The sequence below is a fragment of the Cervus canadensis genome, chromosome 1 (assembly GCF_019320065.1).
Source record: "Cervus canadensis isolate Bull #8, Minnesota chromosome 1, ASM1932006v1, whole genome shotgun sequence".
Taxonomy (NCBI): Eukaryota; Metazoa; Chordata; class Mammalia; order Artiodactyla; family Cervidae; genus Cervus; species Cervus canadensis.
In genome coordinates this window covers 66,133,006-66,150,324 of record NC_057386.1, presented here as the reverse complement: position 1 = coordinate 66,150,324, position 17,319 = coordinate 66,133,006, and the positions used below count along the sequence as shown (strand labels likewise).

The window sequence follows — 17,319 nt, the reverse complement described above, 5'->3', positions numbered from 1 at the left end:
TTCTGGAATTGAGCTGCAGGAGTTGCTTGTATATTTTTGAGATTAATCCTTTGTCTGTTTCTTCATTTGCTATTATTTTCTCCCAATCTGACGGCTGTCTTTTCACCTTACTTATAGTTTCCTTTGTAGTGCAAAAGCTTTTAAGTTTCATTAGGTCCCATTTGTTTAGTTTTGCTTTTATTTCCAATATTCTGGGAGGTGGGTCATAGAGGATCTTGCTGTGATTTATGTCGGAGAGTGTTTTGCCTATGTTCTCCTCTAGGAGTTTTATAGTTTCTGGTCTTACATTTAGATCTTTAATCCATTTTGAGTTTATTTTTGTGTATGGCAAGAGGTTTTACTGTTAACTACTTCCTTAACAGTATAGTAATAGTAACACATTATTAGCATGTAGTCATTGAGAGATTAAATGAGTTTTTGTATGTAAAATGTTTAAAATGATACAATATACAAAATAGCTACGGATGTGCTTACCATTATTACAACTATCATTAATTTTCAATAGGTGCTGTCATGGTTCTTTGTCTATTATTAATATCAAATAGAATAGGATTCAATTCTAGTTTCATATTAGAATCTACTCGTTTGTCCGAGTACCTTAACTGTTTTCCTTCTTGTTTCTTCTCTTTATATTATCTGTTTTCTCTGAATTGCCTTTCACCACTTAATCTGCTTTGTTTCTATCCCCTATGTGAGATGCTTTCCTTAACTATCTTGTATAAGTTGGTTCTTTCCTCATGATTAATACAAGGTGGGGGGCTAAAGGCCAAGGGGTTAAAAAGCTTTTTAACTTATTACAAAGCACAGTGGGTAATCAACTTTTACCTTTACCACAGAATGATCTGGGTGGGGCCTAAGACAGGAAGGCACACAGACAACCCAAAGCTGCATCCTCTGGTCCTGCTTGCAAGGTAACGGTCTGGTGCCAATATTCTAGGAACCACGTGGGGAGCGGGGGATGGAAGTGTCACCCTCCCATCCAACACATAGTCTCTTAATCACCCTTCCCATTTTGCTAATATGAAGGAAGACCGGTGATCCTCGGTGTTACCCTCCCTAAAAGTCTCCCAGAATAGGGTGGGGTTGCTTACCAATAGCATAGAGTAGGAGAAGGTATCAAGATGTCAGAATCAAAACTACTCAATCTTTTCTATGGTTTTTGCTTGCAGCACATACAACCACTAATCTTTAGCTTCAAACAGTTGAGGGAGCCAGTTCTGAGAAATCTGAGACTTTTTTTTTTTTTAATGAAAATGAAGTTGATTTTTGGCTTTTCCCATACTAAGCTTATGACTTACTTACCCCAAACCTAAATTAATACAGCTTACCCAGCTGATCCACAGACTCTAAACTTGACTGTTATTTACCCCACTCCTCTTCCCTCTATCCTGTGTACTTTTGCATTTTTGCAAAATCCTTTTATGGCATTTTTATGTTGAGTTTCAACACACAATACATTAAATGTTACTGTGTAACTTGCCAGCTTAACTCAACTAACAAACTGAGACACTGTACAGTAAGGATATCCTACATTTTCATCCTACGTTAAGACCAATAGCTACACTCCTAATGTGAGGAGGAACTGCTATCCCCTAGTTCAACTAATCCCCTAGTTCAACTGCTACAAAAGAAACTTAACAGTAAAAAACTGTCATCCATTTCAAAACAAGTACGTTCCTATACTAAAGAGCATTGTTTTGAAGAATAAATAAAACAGATCTGAGACTGAAAAGTTAGAACCTACATTACTTCCACTATAAAACTCATTCGGTATGTTAAAACAGTATGGAAAAATTTCAAATTGCTATGATTATACTTGCTCAATATATTTTTACAACAAATGTTAGTCATCATCTTAAAATGGTATACAACAGGAATTTAATGGACATATCAAAAACTTAATATCTATGTGATTACATCTAAATACTACTATATATACTTTTTTAATTTGGTAATAGGATACAAATGGACTTCCCAGGTGGCATAGTAGTAAAGAATTCGCCTGCCAATGCAGGAGGCACAAGAGATGGGTGCTCAATCCCTGGGTCAGGAAGATCCCCTGGAGAAGGAAATGGCAACCCGCTCCAGTACTCTTGCCTGGAGAATCCCATGGACAGAGGAGCCTCGTAGGCTACAGGCCATGGGGTCGCAAAGAGTCAGACACGACTACGTGACTGAGCACACAGCAAATACAGCAGAATAGGATAAAAACTTAACAGAAAAAATGTATGAATAAGAGTCCTGAAAAAAATCATTCACTTTTAGTGTTAATGCTTTTATTATGATTACTAACATAGTGGTAACAGAGAAACAAAACTTTCATGATACCTATAGCCCACTGCAATGCTCTATGCAGTGACATTCCTTGTAAATTTATAAACAACTTGAAGAATTCCTCTTGGATTTCCATGTCCCCTTCAGGGCCAATAGAAGATACATATTTTTGCTATCACAAACTCTCTTAAAGAGAGACTTTTCATGTTGCTCTAAACTAAAGAGTATTCACTTAAGTTACAACTTCCCACAACTATCTTTCAATCATTTGCTAAGAGACCATTCATTCTAAAGGTGAAATATAATACATATATCTCTGTAATGTATTTCTTTCTCACATTCTAACTATATTCATGCCGAGGAGAGAAACTTTGAACTCACCATTTGAAAAGATGGGTTAAGAAATAACATTTAACATTAAATTTTAAGGTTAGGGTTAGGGTTAGGGTTAGGGATGGTTTATATAATACACATTGCAATTCAACGCAAAGTACAGTTTCATAAAGGTATACTTAATGTGCCACAGGAATATATTTCCTTTTGTGATAAATAGATTTGTAGTCAAATCTGTTCTAAAACAGTGCTTTGTCTTCCCTAAGCAAACCAACTTGTTTTTTTTTGCAAATATGAATATTAGAAATGCATTTTAAATTTTTGAAGTTGATTTTTAAACCTCTTTTAATTTACTCCAGTAATTGAAAACCTAAATGGCAACTGAGTAATTATCACTGTTGTTATCTTTTTTGATACTGTTTTCCTAAAAGTATTTGTGACTGATAATTCCTAATTAATTACCAGATATTGTTCTAAATTACTTCACTAAAAGACTAGTCATTAATCTTCACAATCATTTGATAGCTAATCTATAGCTGTTTGCCATGTTTGGAAATCACTACTATAAGCTACTAGTTAAAGATAGTCATGAGCTAATAACTATAATGTTTCTTTAGCCATTACTTTCAACTAGACAAATTTACTAATTAGGAGATAAAAGATGAATGCAATATATTAAGAGATTAACATTACTAACCTACGTATTAAAAAATTTTACCTATAAAATTTAGGTTGTTTTAAATGTTAACTATGTTTAGGAATTAGCTTTCTTTTTGTAAGCAAATTCATCGTTTTTATTGGATGTTATTTTCCTTTGGAATAACAGCTGTATATGATATGCTAACTTCTAGTTCTTAAGTTACCAACCTTTCCATAGCTGATAAATGAGATATATTTTCCTTCAAAAATAGCTGAATCTTCCCATATGGGATATTAGCAAGCATAGCTCAAAATGATCACAACCACACAACAGGAAATCTTTTATCAAGACTCTGATGCAACAGCTTACAACAATAATGGCATAAGACATAATACTTAAAAGCAAATTACAAGTATTTATAAGCTTATACATATTTACTGATCTATTTTATGCAAAGTACCCTGGTTAAAAATCTAAACATTCTGGTCAAACCTAAGCACTTAAATGCTACCCTAATACAACCTGACTAGAGGGATATCAAGTAGAAAGCCTAGCCCATTCTAAGAAAACCACCTAAAAGAATTAGTTACCAAAACAATATTATATGATCAATAACAAAGAGCAACAATCCCGTGAGGAAAACAAGTCAGGTATGTAATAAGCACTATACACTCATCATGTAATATGCTCAAAAACTTTTTTTAAGTAGGTAGTATATTTTAACGGAGTTCACAGCACACTATCCCAAAATACGGCACACTGGCATACCATCTTTTAAGATGAAGGAATTTGAGAAACTGTGTGTGTAAGAAAGATTCTGCCCTCTTCATCCTCCCCTGAAGCAGGTCATAAGGACTCTCGAATCACTCCCTTCTCCCTGAAGCTTCTTATGTGAGAGGTAAGTAAAACCCAAAGGAAAAAGCACATCCTCATCTCTTCAAAAGAGGGATGCTGAGAAGAATCTGAATGGACAGTCCCTGACGGTTTTCCCCCAGGGTACTGTCATTATACACTTTGTCCTCCCATGTTTATCCATGACTTCCCACCCTTCGTCAAATCTAATATAAAAATGCTCAGACTTAATTGTTTCTTTGGGTCTTCACTTCCTCATGAAAACACCCACTTGATGTAAAATATATTAAATAAATTCATATGCTTTTCTCTTAAAAATCTGTTAATTTTCAGGTCCAGTCAGGAATCTTAAGAGAGTCCAGGAAGAATTTCCCCTCCTCTACAATTCACATGATTCAAATATAAAAGAGTAGATAGTCTAGAAATCTCCCTCCCACCACTGGTCCTCACCTGCACAATTCCCCAAAAATCAGGCAATCAGTTATTAATTTCACATGTATCTTTCCAGAATATCTTTGTGCATATAGACACAAATACAAATTCTCACTTGCCCACCTGTTTTACTCACTAATATCCACTACACACACTGTTTCACACTTTCTTTTGTCATTTAATATACCTTGGTGAACTCTCCTGTAATTTGCAGTCCCTTACAAGGAGTAGGTTGAGCATCTTTTCATAAACCTATAGTACTTTTTACTCAGTTTTCCATGGGTTGTTTGATCATGTCTTTTGCCCATTTTCCTATTAGGCTGTCGTTCCCTCTCTATTTCTAGGAGAAGTTTATATAAAAGGAATGCTATCTTTGCTCTGGTCCTAAATAGTTATCTCAATTTGTCGTCTGCCTTTTTGACTTTGCCTATGGTATTGTTTGTTCTTTGGTCACAAGGATTTTGCAAGATTTAATGTAGTAAAAAAAAAAAAAAAAATAGTCTTTTTTTCTTGAATGGTTCTAGATTCTAAATCATATTGAGAAAATTCTTACACAAAAGGCCACAGAAAAATTATGTCTTTTCTTCTAGTACCTTTATGCTTCCTCCCTCCAACTGCATCACTGTCCATTTAATTGATCCATGTGTTAAATTTCTTCATATTCCAACTTTTTTCCTCCATAGATGAATCCTCTATTGTCCCAACACTATTCATGGATAGTTTAAGTTTTCCCTGGTGATTTGAGACGTAGCCTTTACAATATACGAAAGACTTACATGGAATTTTGTTTATTTCTGGACTTTCTCTTCTAATCCCCTGGTCAGCCTATCTCCTCATGTCAATACTGCATTTTTTAAATTACTGACATTTGGTAATGTAGTTTAGTACTCAGTAGACTTGGTTCCTTCTAGTCGCTCTTTACAGAATCTTCCTACATATTTTTACTTGTTTATTTCATCTTACTGTTCCTTAATAATTACCTTACTCTGTTTTTTCCCCTCCAAAAGAAAAATGATTAACTGGCATTTCCTTGGGATTTCATTAGCTTTATAAAATAACCTAAAGAAATTTATTTATATAAAACAAACTAAAGAAATTTCTTTAAACGTAAAGAAAAGCTATTATAACTTTATGATGTTGAATCTTCCTGTTCCAGGAAATACATTTTTCTATTTGTTCATGGCTTCTGTGTGCCCTCTGAGAATGCTTTAAAGACTTCAAGTAATTCAAAGTAAAATTTAGATACTACTGGCAGTATACAGAAAATACATTACTGTGCCTAGAAACACCTGGAGGTACCAAGAAGGTGCTGAGATTTAAGTTTGGACCTCATTAATGATTACTCATTTGCAAGAAAGAAAAGAGCAAGATTAAGAGCAAGGGAAGACACCATGCAGAAGAAATTTAAGAAGATCTGTGTAAGAAATGATGTATAAGAAAGATGGTGAAAGAAAATCCAAGATATTGAGTTATTTGGTAAAGCAACAAGATTAAAGCATTTCTAGGAGTGATGAGCAATAAAAATAGTAAGTAAGCAGAATCAACCGTAAGGAGGTATTGAACTACAAAGGCTTTGTGAATCATGAGAAAGAAGGAAAATTACATAAGGGTAAGCTTTATTTATTCACTGTTTTAAAAGGCAACTATGTGATTACACAGACAAATTAAAAGATTTTCAAATGGAACTGACTTGTAAATCTTACTATTCCATTCACAGAAAGCTTAAAATAAACCCACTACAAAAAACCAAAAGAATAAATAACAAAAAATTGAACATGCCTACATAAAAAACTGCCAAGGAAGCAGAAACAACAAATTTAAAAGCAGTACAACTGTACTTTTGTTTGTATTGACAAAGACTCTCTCCTTAACCAAACTTTGTTAAGGTTCCTCTGAACTTCTGTCTCAACTAGGCCCTCTGTCCTTGCCAGACATTTGAGCAGTTCCTCATTTCCCACTGTTCCATGGATGATATCAAATCAGCCCGGCCTGCCTTCAGCAAGAGTCCTGTTAAAGTCTGGTTAACTAGAATCTGGCCATCCCAGATTGCTCCTCTTGTTAATTTTCCATTCATTGAAGACCTTCCCCGCTCCTGCTCTGCTCCTAGCTATAAAAGCGAGACTTCTCCTTGTATTCAGAGTTGAGCTAAGCTCTATACTCAGGATTTTTCTCCCTATTACAAGAGTTCCTGAATAAAATCTGATTTTACTGCTTTAACTATTACTGACTCTGATTCTTTTCAACTATATGTATGTGTGCATGTGTGTGTATATTTAATATATATTTTTTTTTTCTTTTTTCTTTTTCACCTTGTCACACCACCGATTGAAGCAAAACAACACAACATGCTGCTGCTTCACCCAAAAGCGGTGTTTTCACTCTGCCCTTTCTTGACGGCTCAGCATTAATATATTTTTTAAAAATTATTTCCACCAATTTTTCTGAACAAAGTTTTTGAGAAACCCATAATATGAAAAGCAAATTAATTCACTCAATTATTTCTTCCGAGAATTTTAATTGGTCTATTCAGATGATAGATGTTAGATGGTTTATTCAGATGTTACATAAAAGTTGTAACTTTTGGTCTAAAGTTCACCATCTTAAGTAAGCAAAACTATTAAACATAAAAAGAAGCCTTACACTTTCATAAAATGACTTTTGAACAACACTTTCTTATTAACACCAAGTGAGGATGCAATTTAAAGAGAAACTTTCCAAACGATTAGTATCCTCTTAATCTCTATAAATATCATACTAACACATGGAAAACATTCTTAATTAATTTAACATCTAACATTCTTTAATTAATTTAAAAGAAATTTACTTTAAGAAATTTTCTTCCCTCCAACTTCCTTTAAGTATGAAAATTTTCATCTAATCAATAATTGTTCCCCATTCCACACCATGCCTGAAAATATATACATAACAAATACTAAGTTAAGCTCATTGTAGTGGACAATACCAGATATGGTTTAAAATACTTGCATAATAGTTGAAATACACAGGATGCTTCTTATTTACTGATTTAAGCATCTGGCAAATATTGAGACAATCTTCAAAGCAACCCTAAATAGACAGGTAGTATAACCCTCATTTTACATGCATGAAGACAGGAAGCACAGTGACATAAAATAGTATCACAATAACTTACTAACAGCTGATTTGTGTCAATATATGGCAGAAACCAACACAGTATCATAAAGCAATTATCCTCCAATTAAAAGTAAATTAAGTTAAATTTTAAAAAGTCATCTTGACCAATTTTATTTTCTTAAGAACAGTCTAGACAGGCACTCCCATGTAAAGTTAGAATACAAATCGATACACAATTTTTTACATAGCAACTTAGCAATATCTTTTTAAAACATGCAAACTCCTTCTGGTATTTTAGGAATTCATCCTATAAAATAAGACATGTGTGTGTATATATATACACACACATATATATATATATATATAGGAACAGACCCATCACTCCTGAAAGACAAAGGAAAATTAAACCATGGTGCAATACATTGTAATACAACTCAACAGATTTTTAAAAATTATCTCCACCAGTTTTTCCAAATAATATCTGGAGAAGGCCAGAATATGACAAGTAAACCTGAATCATTTACTCAATCACTCCTTCCTAGCATTTCAAGTGGTCTGATAGTATTCAGATATTATATCAGAGCTACAGCTTTTGCTCTTAACTTTACTTCTCCATAATACGATGCAATATACATAAACCTGATAATATGCAGGCACTAAAATCCATGTAAGAAGCACATCACTAATTGAAATAATGCTGTAAAATATAAATATTATATTTTTACAAGAGAATAATTATACGTGTGTGTGTGTATTTATGTAAAGAACAGAAGACTAGAAAGTCTTGCACTTAAGCCATATGCAGGTGATGGGATAACAGGTAATTTCAGGATTTTGTGTTTATATTTTGTACTAGGTTGCACATTCCCAACAATGAGCACATATTAATTTAAAATTGAAAAAAAAACCTAAATACTGTTTAAAAAAACTTAAAGCCAACAAATAACTTTAGCAATTAAATATAAAATGCAGACAATCATGATATATGAAAATTTTGTAACTCCTGAAATCATAAAAGGATATGCAATTGTTTTTGTTTTTTTTGGCAAGCCATGCGGCACATGAGATCTTCATTTCCCGACCAGGGAACAAATCTGTGTCCCCTGCAGTGGAAGCATAAAGCCCTAACCACTGAACAACCTGGGAACGCCTTGTAATTCTTAATTTTATTATATAGCCACCATAAGCTCACACATACAAACATATGTATATTTATACATGCCAGTTCATATCTTGTAACTTTTAAAAATGCTTTTAAGAAACGACTTAGAGAATTTTAACAAAACTGATTTCCACCTGCTTTTTACCCAACCTAAACTGTTATATATTCTTATATAAAACAATTGACATTTAGGTTTAAGCCATTTCATCATAATTCAGAATATATTAGGCCTTAACCTAGATTTCAACTAAAGAATAGAAGCATGTTGGCATACCAAGTGCAAACAATATTTAATTAGTCAAGATAATGTTCAATTTGAAGCATAAAAAAAAGGAAGATAAATAATAAAAACCTAGAAAACACAAGGAAATAATACAATTACAAAGTTACAGGTACACACTTGAAACCTGAGACCAAGGTAACCAACATACTCCAAAGACACCAGGAGAGCCTATGACTGCTTATAAGACGTAGTTCAGCTGCTGGAGGGGACGGACACAGTGACAAACAGCTTCCCTGCTACAGAGGTGGCAGGTTATCTATCAAACTGGACAATAAAATTGCAATTGAGTTTCTTTGGCTTTTTATAGCAGCTACATGTATCCTGATGTAACTGCAAAAGCTATACAAGTCTGCAACATTAGTTTTTTACACACCAGTTCTTTATGAAGAACCAAGTTATAAATTTGTGATAGCAGAGATTTTAAATGACTGTAAAAAGGAAAAAATATGCATCACTTCAGTATTATATGCACAAAAATATTTATAAACCTTTACAACTAATATCTTCAAAGAAAAATTTTTGATTCCAATACTTTCAGCAGAATGTTTATCAGCATGCTACAAATTGTTCACCTACTTACTGAATCACTTCAGCTCTGTCCTAAACTTTATTAAATATTGATTTGAAGAGCTTTAGAGTATAAGCTTTCCATTTTACTTAAAAATAGATATCAAGATTTACAATTCCAAACAATTAACATAGCTACATTCAAATAAATCACTTTATATCAAACTTACTACAGAGAAAAGCTTTTTCATAAATAAAAAAAACTCATGCAAAGAAATAAAACTGAAAGAAATTTATGAAACATTAAAGGTGAAAACCACAAGAAGCAACCTGTAACATTAAATTTTTCTTTTCCCCCTCAAAAAGTAAAGCTTTAGCACTTATCTTCTGAAGTACACTTCCACAGCAAAAAGGGACAGATGCAGTTTCACTCAGATAAAACTACTCTGAAATAATCAGGATTTATTCCATTTTATAACTGTAATTCAGAAACTTAAGGCCAAAACTGGTTCTTGACTCAAAGCAGGCAAAAAAGACCTTTCTATGAGATCACTATTTTCTTTGCAAAGGTTTTAAGATCTATTTAAAGCCGTAAATCACTGGAGTAAAGAAAACTAGGAACTAATTAAGTATACATATGTAATACACACAGAAAACAAAGCCGGCTTCGGGTTTGTGTATAAATTTGAGTCTAAAAAACACTGATTTCAGATAATACATAAGAAAAGTAGCTTATATTTCTTCTAACATTTTCTATGCCTTAATATATGCTCCCAGAAATAAAAAATAAAATATAAAAAAATAAAAAATATTCTTTATGATAAAAAGAATGTACTAAGGGGTTTAATTGGGGTCTATATTTAATTTACATAGAATTCATCTGTCTTCATGATACTTTCTAAAGAGTATGTTATATTAGCATCTTACTTTAAAAGAGAGAAGGAGAGAATATTAAAATAAGTAAAACTAATTCCTTGTAAAGTTTGAGGGGCCCTAGAAATTTAAAGTACATAAGAAGGCCTTATTTTAAAATATGGATTTCTAGAAACATCCTACAAAATTCAGATTAAGATTCTGAGGTGGGGTCCCGGAAAGTATAGTAAGATGCACCTCCCAAGTTACTCTAACGAGACAACCCCTAAAACATACTGTGTGTTCGTAGGTACTTCTTTAAAGTCAGTGGCTGTGGCTATTTCCTGGATCATTGATAAGAAAACTCTGAGGTGCTGAGGTACGTACAGGGTGGCATGATGCCACATGATGATATAATCAATGGCTCAGCTTCCTTTGGTGGCTCAGTTGGTACAGAATCTGCCTGCAATGCAGGAGACTTAGGTTCGATCCCTGGGTCGGGATGATTCCCTAGAGAAGGAAAGGCAACCCACTCCAGTATTCTTGCCTGGAGAATCCCATGGACAGAGGAGCCTGGCAGGCTATAGTCCATGGGGTCACAAAGAGTGGGACTCGATTGAGCAGCTAACACAAACAGTGATGGTGCAGTTCCTCCTCCTTCCTAAACAAATATCCAACACACAGCTGCCAAGCTCTCAGCACTATGCTCAGTTACGGAAGATAGGAAGAATATAAAACCTTTCATCCCTGCTGATGAGGGCTTTCAATTAACAGTCACTTTTAACCAGCAATATAACATGAGGGCTATTCCAGGATCATACATGATTAAATGCCAGTCTACATTTCCTATGTGACTCATTACTGATCTTCCTCATGCACGTTACACACTCGCAAGCAGAGCAAACAATTCCCATGCTTTTCCCTCAGGGAAATCACCTCTGTATCTCTGCTTATGCCAATTCCTCCACAAGTGGTTCTCATCACCCCAATCTCTACACACCCAAACCCTATTTATTACCCTTCAAGGCTGTAGTCAAGATTCCCTGCTGGCTCAGATGGTAAAGAATCTGCCTGCAATGCAGAAGATCGAGGTTCGATCCCTGGTCCGGAAGATCCCCGGAGCAGGAAATGGCAGCCCACTCCGGGATCCCTGCCTGTAGAATTAAATGGACGAAGGAGGCGGCAGCCTAGAGTACACGGGCTGGACATGACTGAGGGGCTAAGCACAGCACAAGGCTGTAGCCCAGTGACATCTGAACTCCAGACCCTCAAAGGCCCTCTCGTGTCACTCTGAATGCCTTCTCTGTGACACTGACCCCTTCCGGCCTTGGTTTTCAGCGCATGGATGACCTCCACAGTGGGGAGTAACTTCTGTCAGGGTAAGACCTGCTCTGGATTCATCTTTCTGTCTTTCACAGTAAACCTGAAGGTGCGGGGAAGACAATGGGGAGGAGTGGGAAGATCAAAGAAAGAAAGGAGAAGAAAAGAAGGTGCCGACTGGAGTAAGACCCAGACGCAGCGACTGGAAATGAGTGAGAGGGCCCATGGAGGCTGACCTAGAGACAAAACAAACGTGACAGAGACAACGCGGAGGAGGCTGGGGGAGGCAGGCGGCGCGGGGGACAGAACGTGCGGAGGAGCACTGGAGAAGAACAGAGAAGGAGAGGGGTAGGAAAAAAGGAGACGGTGGCAAAAAGGAAAAAAGACACAAGCAAGGAGGACACCAGCAAGCTGAGCCGTGATGGAGGGCAACACAGACCGCACCAGGAGCCTGCTGTCCACGCCAACGCAGGGTGTGCAGGGTGAGGAGATGGAGACCGGGGAAAGAGAGGAAGCGGGGGCGAGAGGGAGTGAGAAAGGAGGGAAGGAAGAAGTAGGGGCAGGGAGGAGAGCGGAGAGGAGAAGAGAAGAAAAACGAGAGGGAGGGGAAGCAATGGGAGGACGAAGGGAAAGAGAGACTCAGATACAAAGAGAAAATTAAGTGCTGTGAATTCACACACAGCAGCATGGCTGAGGAGTATAAAAAATTGTTATAATAGTGATTTCAGTTCAATTCAGTTCAGTTGCTCAGTCATGACCGACTCTTTGCAACCCCATGGATGGGAGTACCCCAGGCTTCCCTGTCCATCACCAATTCCAGGAGCTTACTCAAACTCATGTTCATCGAGTCAGTGATGCCATCCAACCATCTCATCCTCTGTCATCCCCTTCTCCTGCCTTCAATCTTTCCCAGCATCAGGGTCCTTATTAATAAGCCAGCCCTTCCCATCAGATGGCCAAACTATTGGAGCTTCAGCATCAATCATAGCAATGAATATACAGGACTGATCTCCTTTAGGATGGACTGGTTGGATCTCCTTGCAGTCCAAGGGACTCTCAAGAGTCTTCAACACCACATTTCAAAAGCATCAATTCTTTCATGCTCAGCTTTCTTGATGGTCCAACTCTCACATCCATACATGACTACAGGAAAAACCATAGCCTTGACCAGATGGAACTTTGTTGACAAAGTAATGTCTCTGCTTTTAAATATGCTGTCTAGATTCGTCATATCTTTTCTCCCAAGGAGCAAGCGTCTTTTTAATTCCATGGTGGCAGTCACCATCTGCAGTGATTTTGGAACCCAAGAAAATAAAGTCTGTCACTGTTTCCATTGTTACCCCATCAATTTTCATTGAAATGATGGGACCAGATGCCATGATCTTCGTTTATTGAATGTTGAATTTTAAGCCAGTTTTTTCACTCTCCTCTTTCACTTTCATCAAGAGGCCTTTAGTTCCTCTTCGCATTCTGTCATTAGGGTGGTGTCATCTGCATACTTGAGGTTATTGATACTTTGCCCTGCAATCCTGATTCCAGCTTGTGCTTCATCCAGCCCGGTATTTTGCACTATGTACTCTGCATATTAAATTAAACAAGCAGGGTGACAATACACAGTTGTGATATACTTCTTTCCCAATTTGGAACGATTCTGTTGTTCCAACTCTGGTTCTAACTGTTGATTCTTGCCCTGCATACTGGTTTCTCAGTAGGCAGGTAAGGTGGTCTGGTATTCCCATCTCTTAAAGAATTTTCCACAGTTTGTTGTGATCCACACAGTCAAAGGCTTTAGTGTAGTCAATGAAGCAGATGTTTTTCTGGAACTCTCTTGCATTTTTGATGATCAAACAGATGTTGGCAATTTGATCTCTGGTTCCTCTTTTCTAAACCCAGCTTGAATATCTGGAAGTTCTCAATTCATGTACTGCTGAAGTCTAGCTTGGAGAATTTTGAATATTCCTTTGCTAGCATGTGAGATGAGTGCCATTGTGAGGTAGTTTGAGCATTCCTTGGCATTGTCTTTCTTTGGGCTTGGAATGAAAACTGACCTTTACCAGTTCTGTGGCCACTGGGGAGTTTTCCAAATTTGCTGCCATATTGAGTGCAGCACTTTTACAACATCATCTTTTAGGATTTGAAAGAGCTCAGCTGGAATTCCATTACCTCCACTAGCTTTATTCATAGTGATGCTAAGGCTCACTTGACTTTGCACTCCAGTATGTCTGGCTCTAGGTTATTGATCACACCATCGTGGTTATCTGGCTCATGAAGATCTTTTTTGTACAGTTCTTCTGTGTATTCTTGTCAGTTCTTCTTAATATCTTCTGCTTCTGTTATGTCCATACCATTTCTGTCCTTTATGGTGCCCATCTTTGCATGAAATGTTTCCTTGGTATCTCTATTTTTTTTTAGCTAGCTTTAAATCCTTAAACATATAAAGGATTTGGTTAAGTACAAAGGAGCACAAAGTTCATGCCACGAGCAAACAGAAATGGAGACCTAAGAAAGCTTGATATATTTTAAACTGAGTAGAACCAGTTCAGTCAGAGTAGATATTTTTCTCAAGTGAACAGTGTAAGATGAGGCAGGAAATGCTTTTTTCAAGGGAAATAGTGAAAAAGTAGGTAGAAATCATTTGCTTTTCTAAGAAGATTAGGACTGTGCTGATGGAAGGGAATAACATTATTTTTAAACAAGTTATTTTGAGAACAATAAACCTAGAGGAAAATAACAAACACCTCAGGCCACTGACCATTAGAACTATCCATAGGAGAAGTAACCCAGACATGTATAAATTACTACAAGTCATTAAGAAAGAGAAAAATTTCAAAGCAGGCAAAAGACAAAACCCTGCAAAAATAAGAAATCTAACAGCATCAAAAGTTAGAGGACAGAACATTACTTATGACAGCATCAAAAGTTAGAAGATAGAGCAACTCTATTCCTACTAATATGTCCTAGAGCAGAGCTTTTTTCAAATTAAAGATATTTCATTTGGCGGATCATGGAATCACTTTATTGAGGCATCATCAGCATTTTTGCCGGGGCGGGGGAGGGGTTCCACCACACAGCTTTCAGGATCTTAGTTCTCTGACCAGGGATTGAACAGGGATTTCATGACCAGCAGTAACTCCAGGACAACTAAGGAATTCCCATCATCAAAAATAACTCCATACCAACATTTAGTAAGAGTGAACACTATCTCATAGAATCAAGCTCTATTTCAGGTGTGTGGGGGGAGAGGAGGACATGTGTGCACACATATGTACACACACATAACTCATCACAATAAATTTCTTACTGGGAACAACAGTTACATGAAGTTTGAAAATGACACCTCTATTAAAGCCTTTGCCTTTGAGCACCCGACTATTCACAGCAGTGAAAATGAACGAAAGAAAGCTATACGTAAGAATAAAAAGATTTTTCTGTATGTTCCAATCAAACTTTATTTACAGAAGCATGCAAGATTTGGCCAAGGATTGCCCATCCCTGGCTTCAATCAACTCTCTCCCACACTAATGACTTTGATTAATTCTTTTTTTAAATTTATTTATTTATAAAGAATAAAAAAGATTCTTAGAAAGAAAAGGCTTGATGAGAAAAATAACAGAAGAGTTCACACAGTACAATGTCACTTTCATAAAATATAAAAATAGGCAATATAAGAGGTTATATTATTTATGAACACATATTTTTTAACTTTTCAAGAAGGAAATGAGGATGGGTGGGGGTTGGAAAGGTTGAACCATGAAGCATGTTTTTAAGTCAGGTAGTCACAATTCTTCCTTCACTTAGCATATATGCTTCACAAATGATTTTGGATGTAACTAACTCATTTGAAAAGAAAATTTTTAAAAATGTGTATTTATATCAAATATAAAGTATTAGGGCCTTACTAATAAGCTAGCACTAAGAGTCAGAACAAAGGATTAGCAGGAGGAATGACAGGGCTATAACAAAGGAAAACTGTCATTTAAATTCATTTGCTGTGACTTCACTCATTAACTCCTACAGTCAGATAAACACATTAATTACCACTTTTACCATTTCTAGATTAACACTGATGGTTAAGAAAAGTTTAGAAACTTCCCTGAGTTTACAAACTATAAATTATTATAAATCAGAATTCAAACCCAGGACCAGCCTATCTCCAAAGTCCATGCTATCTTCATTACTTACACAAATAGACCGGTGACTGGATATAAATATTTAACTATAAACACTCAAAAGCTAAGGTGAGATATGTTCTATTCCACCCCTTTTGTTTTGTGGGTAGAAAATAATTAAGAGACTAGGCTACTGGCCCTAAACAGTCAATGATTTTGCACTTCTCAAGCATTTGGTCTCAGGATCCAAAGTACTTATTTATATGGGGCATGTCTTCAGTTGTGTCCAACTCTTTGTGACCCCATGGACTAAACAGTCCATGGAACTCTCCAGGCCAGAAAGCTGGAGTGGGTAGCCTTTCCCTTCTCCAGGGGAACTTTCCAACCCAGGGATCAAACCCAAATCTCCCGCATTGCAGGCGGATTCTTTACCAGCTGAGCCATGAAGGAAGCCCCTATTACTAGTTACCACATTAGAAATGAAAGCTAAGAAATTTTACAAATATTAATTTCTTTTGAAAATAGCAATAAACCCAGGATCTATTAATATAAATGGCATTTTTCAAAGCAATAATAAAAATGAGAAGAGTGCTATTATTTCACAAATTTCATTTGCTATTATTTTTGCAAACCTCTTTCAATTCTGGCATAATAGAAGATACCTACACTCTAATATCTGCTTTTGTATTCAGTCTGTTGCATTATATTGTTTAGACTGCAGTACATGAAGAAAAATCTATCTTCTAACTAGATATGTAGCTGGAAAAGGTGCACCCCTCCACTCCCTGAAGTGGTCTCCTGGAGTCCCAAGGTCTTCAGATAGTACTTCAAGAATTACTGCTCTAAAGATTATATTCCTTTAGCCATTCTTCCTAAGGACATGACAAACTAAAGTGTATACGAAAGTGCTGAATTAACAGGGAATAGGCATAAAATTATTAAAATCTAATTCACAGCGCACTTTCCTAAACGAGAACTCTCCCAGCTATATTTGAAATCCAGATAAATTTGAATTATGTGAGATCTAAACTTAACCCTATTTTTCTCATGAAGTAGTAAAGGGAAATATACTACTAGGAGAAAATCAGACCAGACTGCAACGGCTCACTACAGCAGACATCAGAATAGCTGGGTACCAGCACAAACTAAAATAATTCAGAGAAGAGGTGGCAAGGTGTTTCTGCAAAGTGCCAAATGGTAAGTATTTTAGGCATAGGGGCAAAAAAGTCTCTGTCACAAATACTCAATACTTGTAGCATGGAAGCAGTCATACAAAATACATAAATAAATGCAAGTGGCTGTGTTTCAATAAAAATTTATTGACAGAAACAGGTCAGACCAGATTTGGCCCTTAGGCCACAATTCTTTGAAGACTGCCTTTCACTAAACTGATTAGCTTAAAAATGCAGAGACTAAAAGAAAGCCATTTTTTAAAATCACATCTTTGCCTCATTTAGCACTG

General features: G+C 36.2%; 1 protein-coding gene and 1 non-coding gene across 5 annotated transcripts in view; both read right to left on the bottom strand.

Moving 5' to 3' along the window:
- The window catches only part of LRBA (LPS responsive beige-like anchor protein), a 725,807-nt gene that overhangs the window by 570,680 nt on the left and 137,808 nt on the right, over positions 1–17,319 (bottom strand). The gene's annotated exons all lie outside the window — the stretch shown is intronic.
- LOC122425553 lies at positions 6,840–6,956 on the bottom strand. Its single transcript, XR_006264899.1, has one exon. It is a non-coding gene; the product is annotated as a small nucleolar RNA SNORA21 (small nucleolar RNA).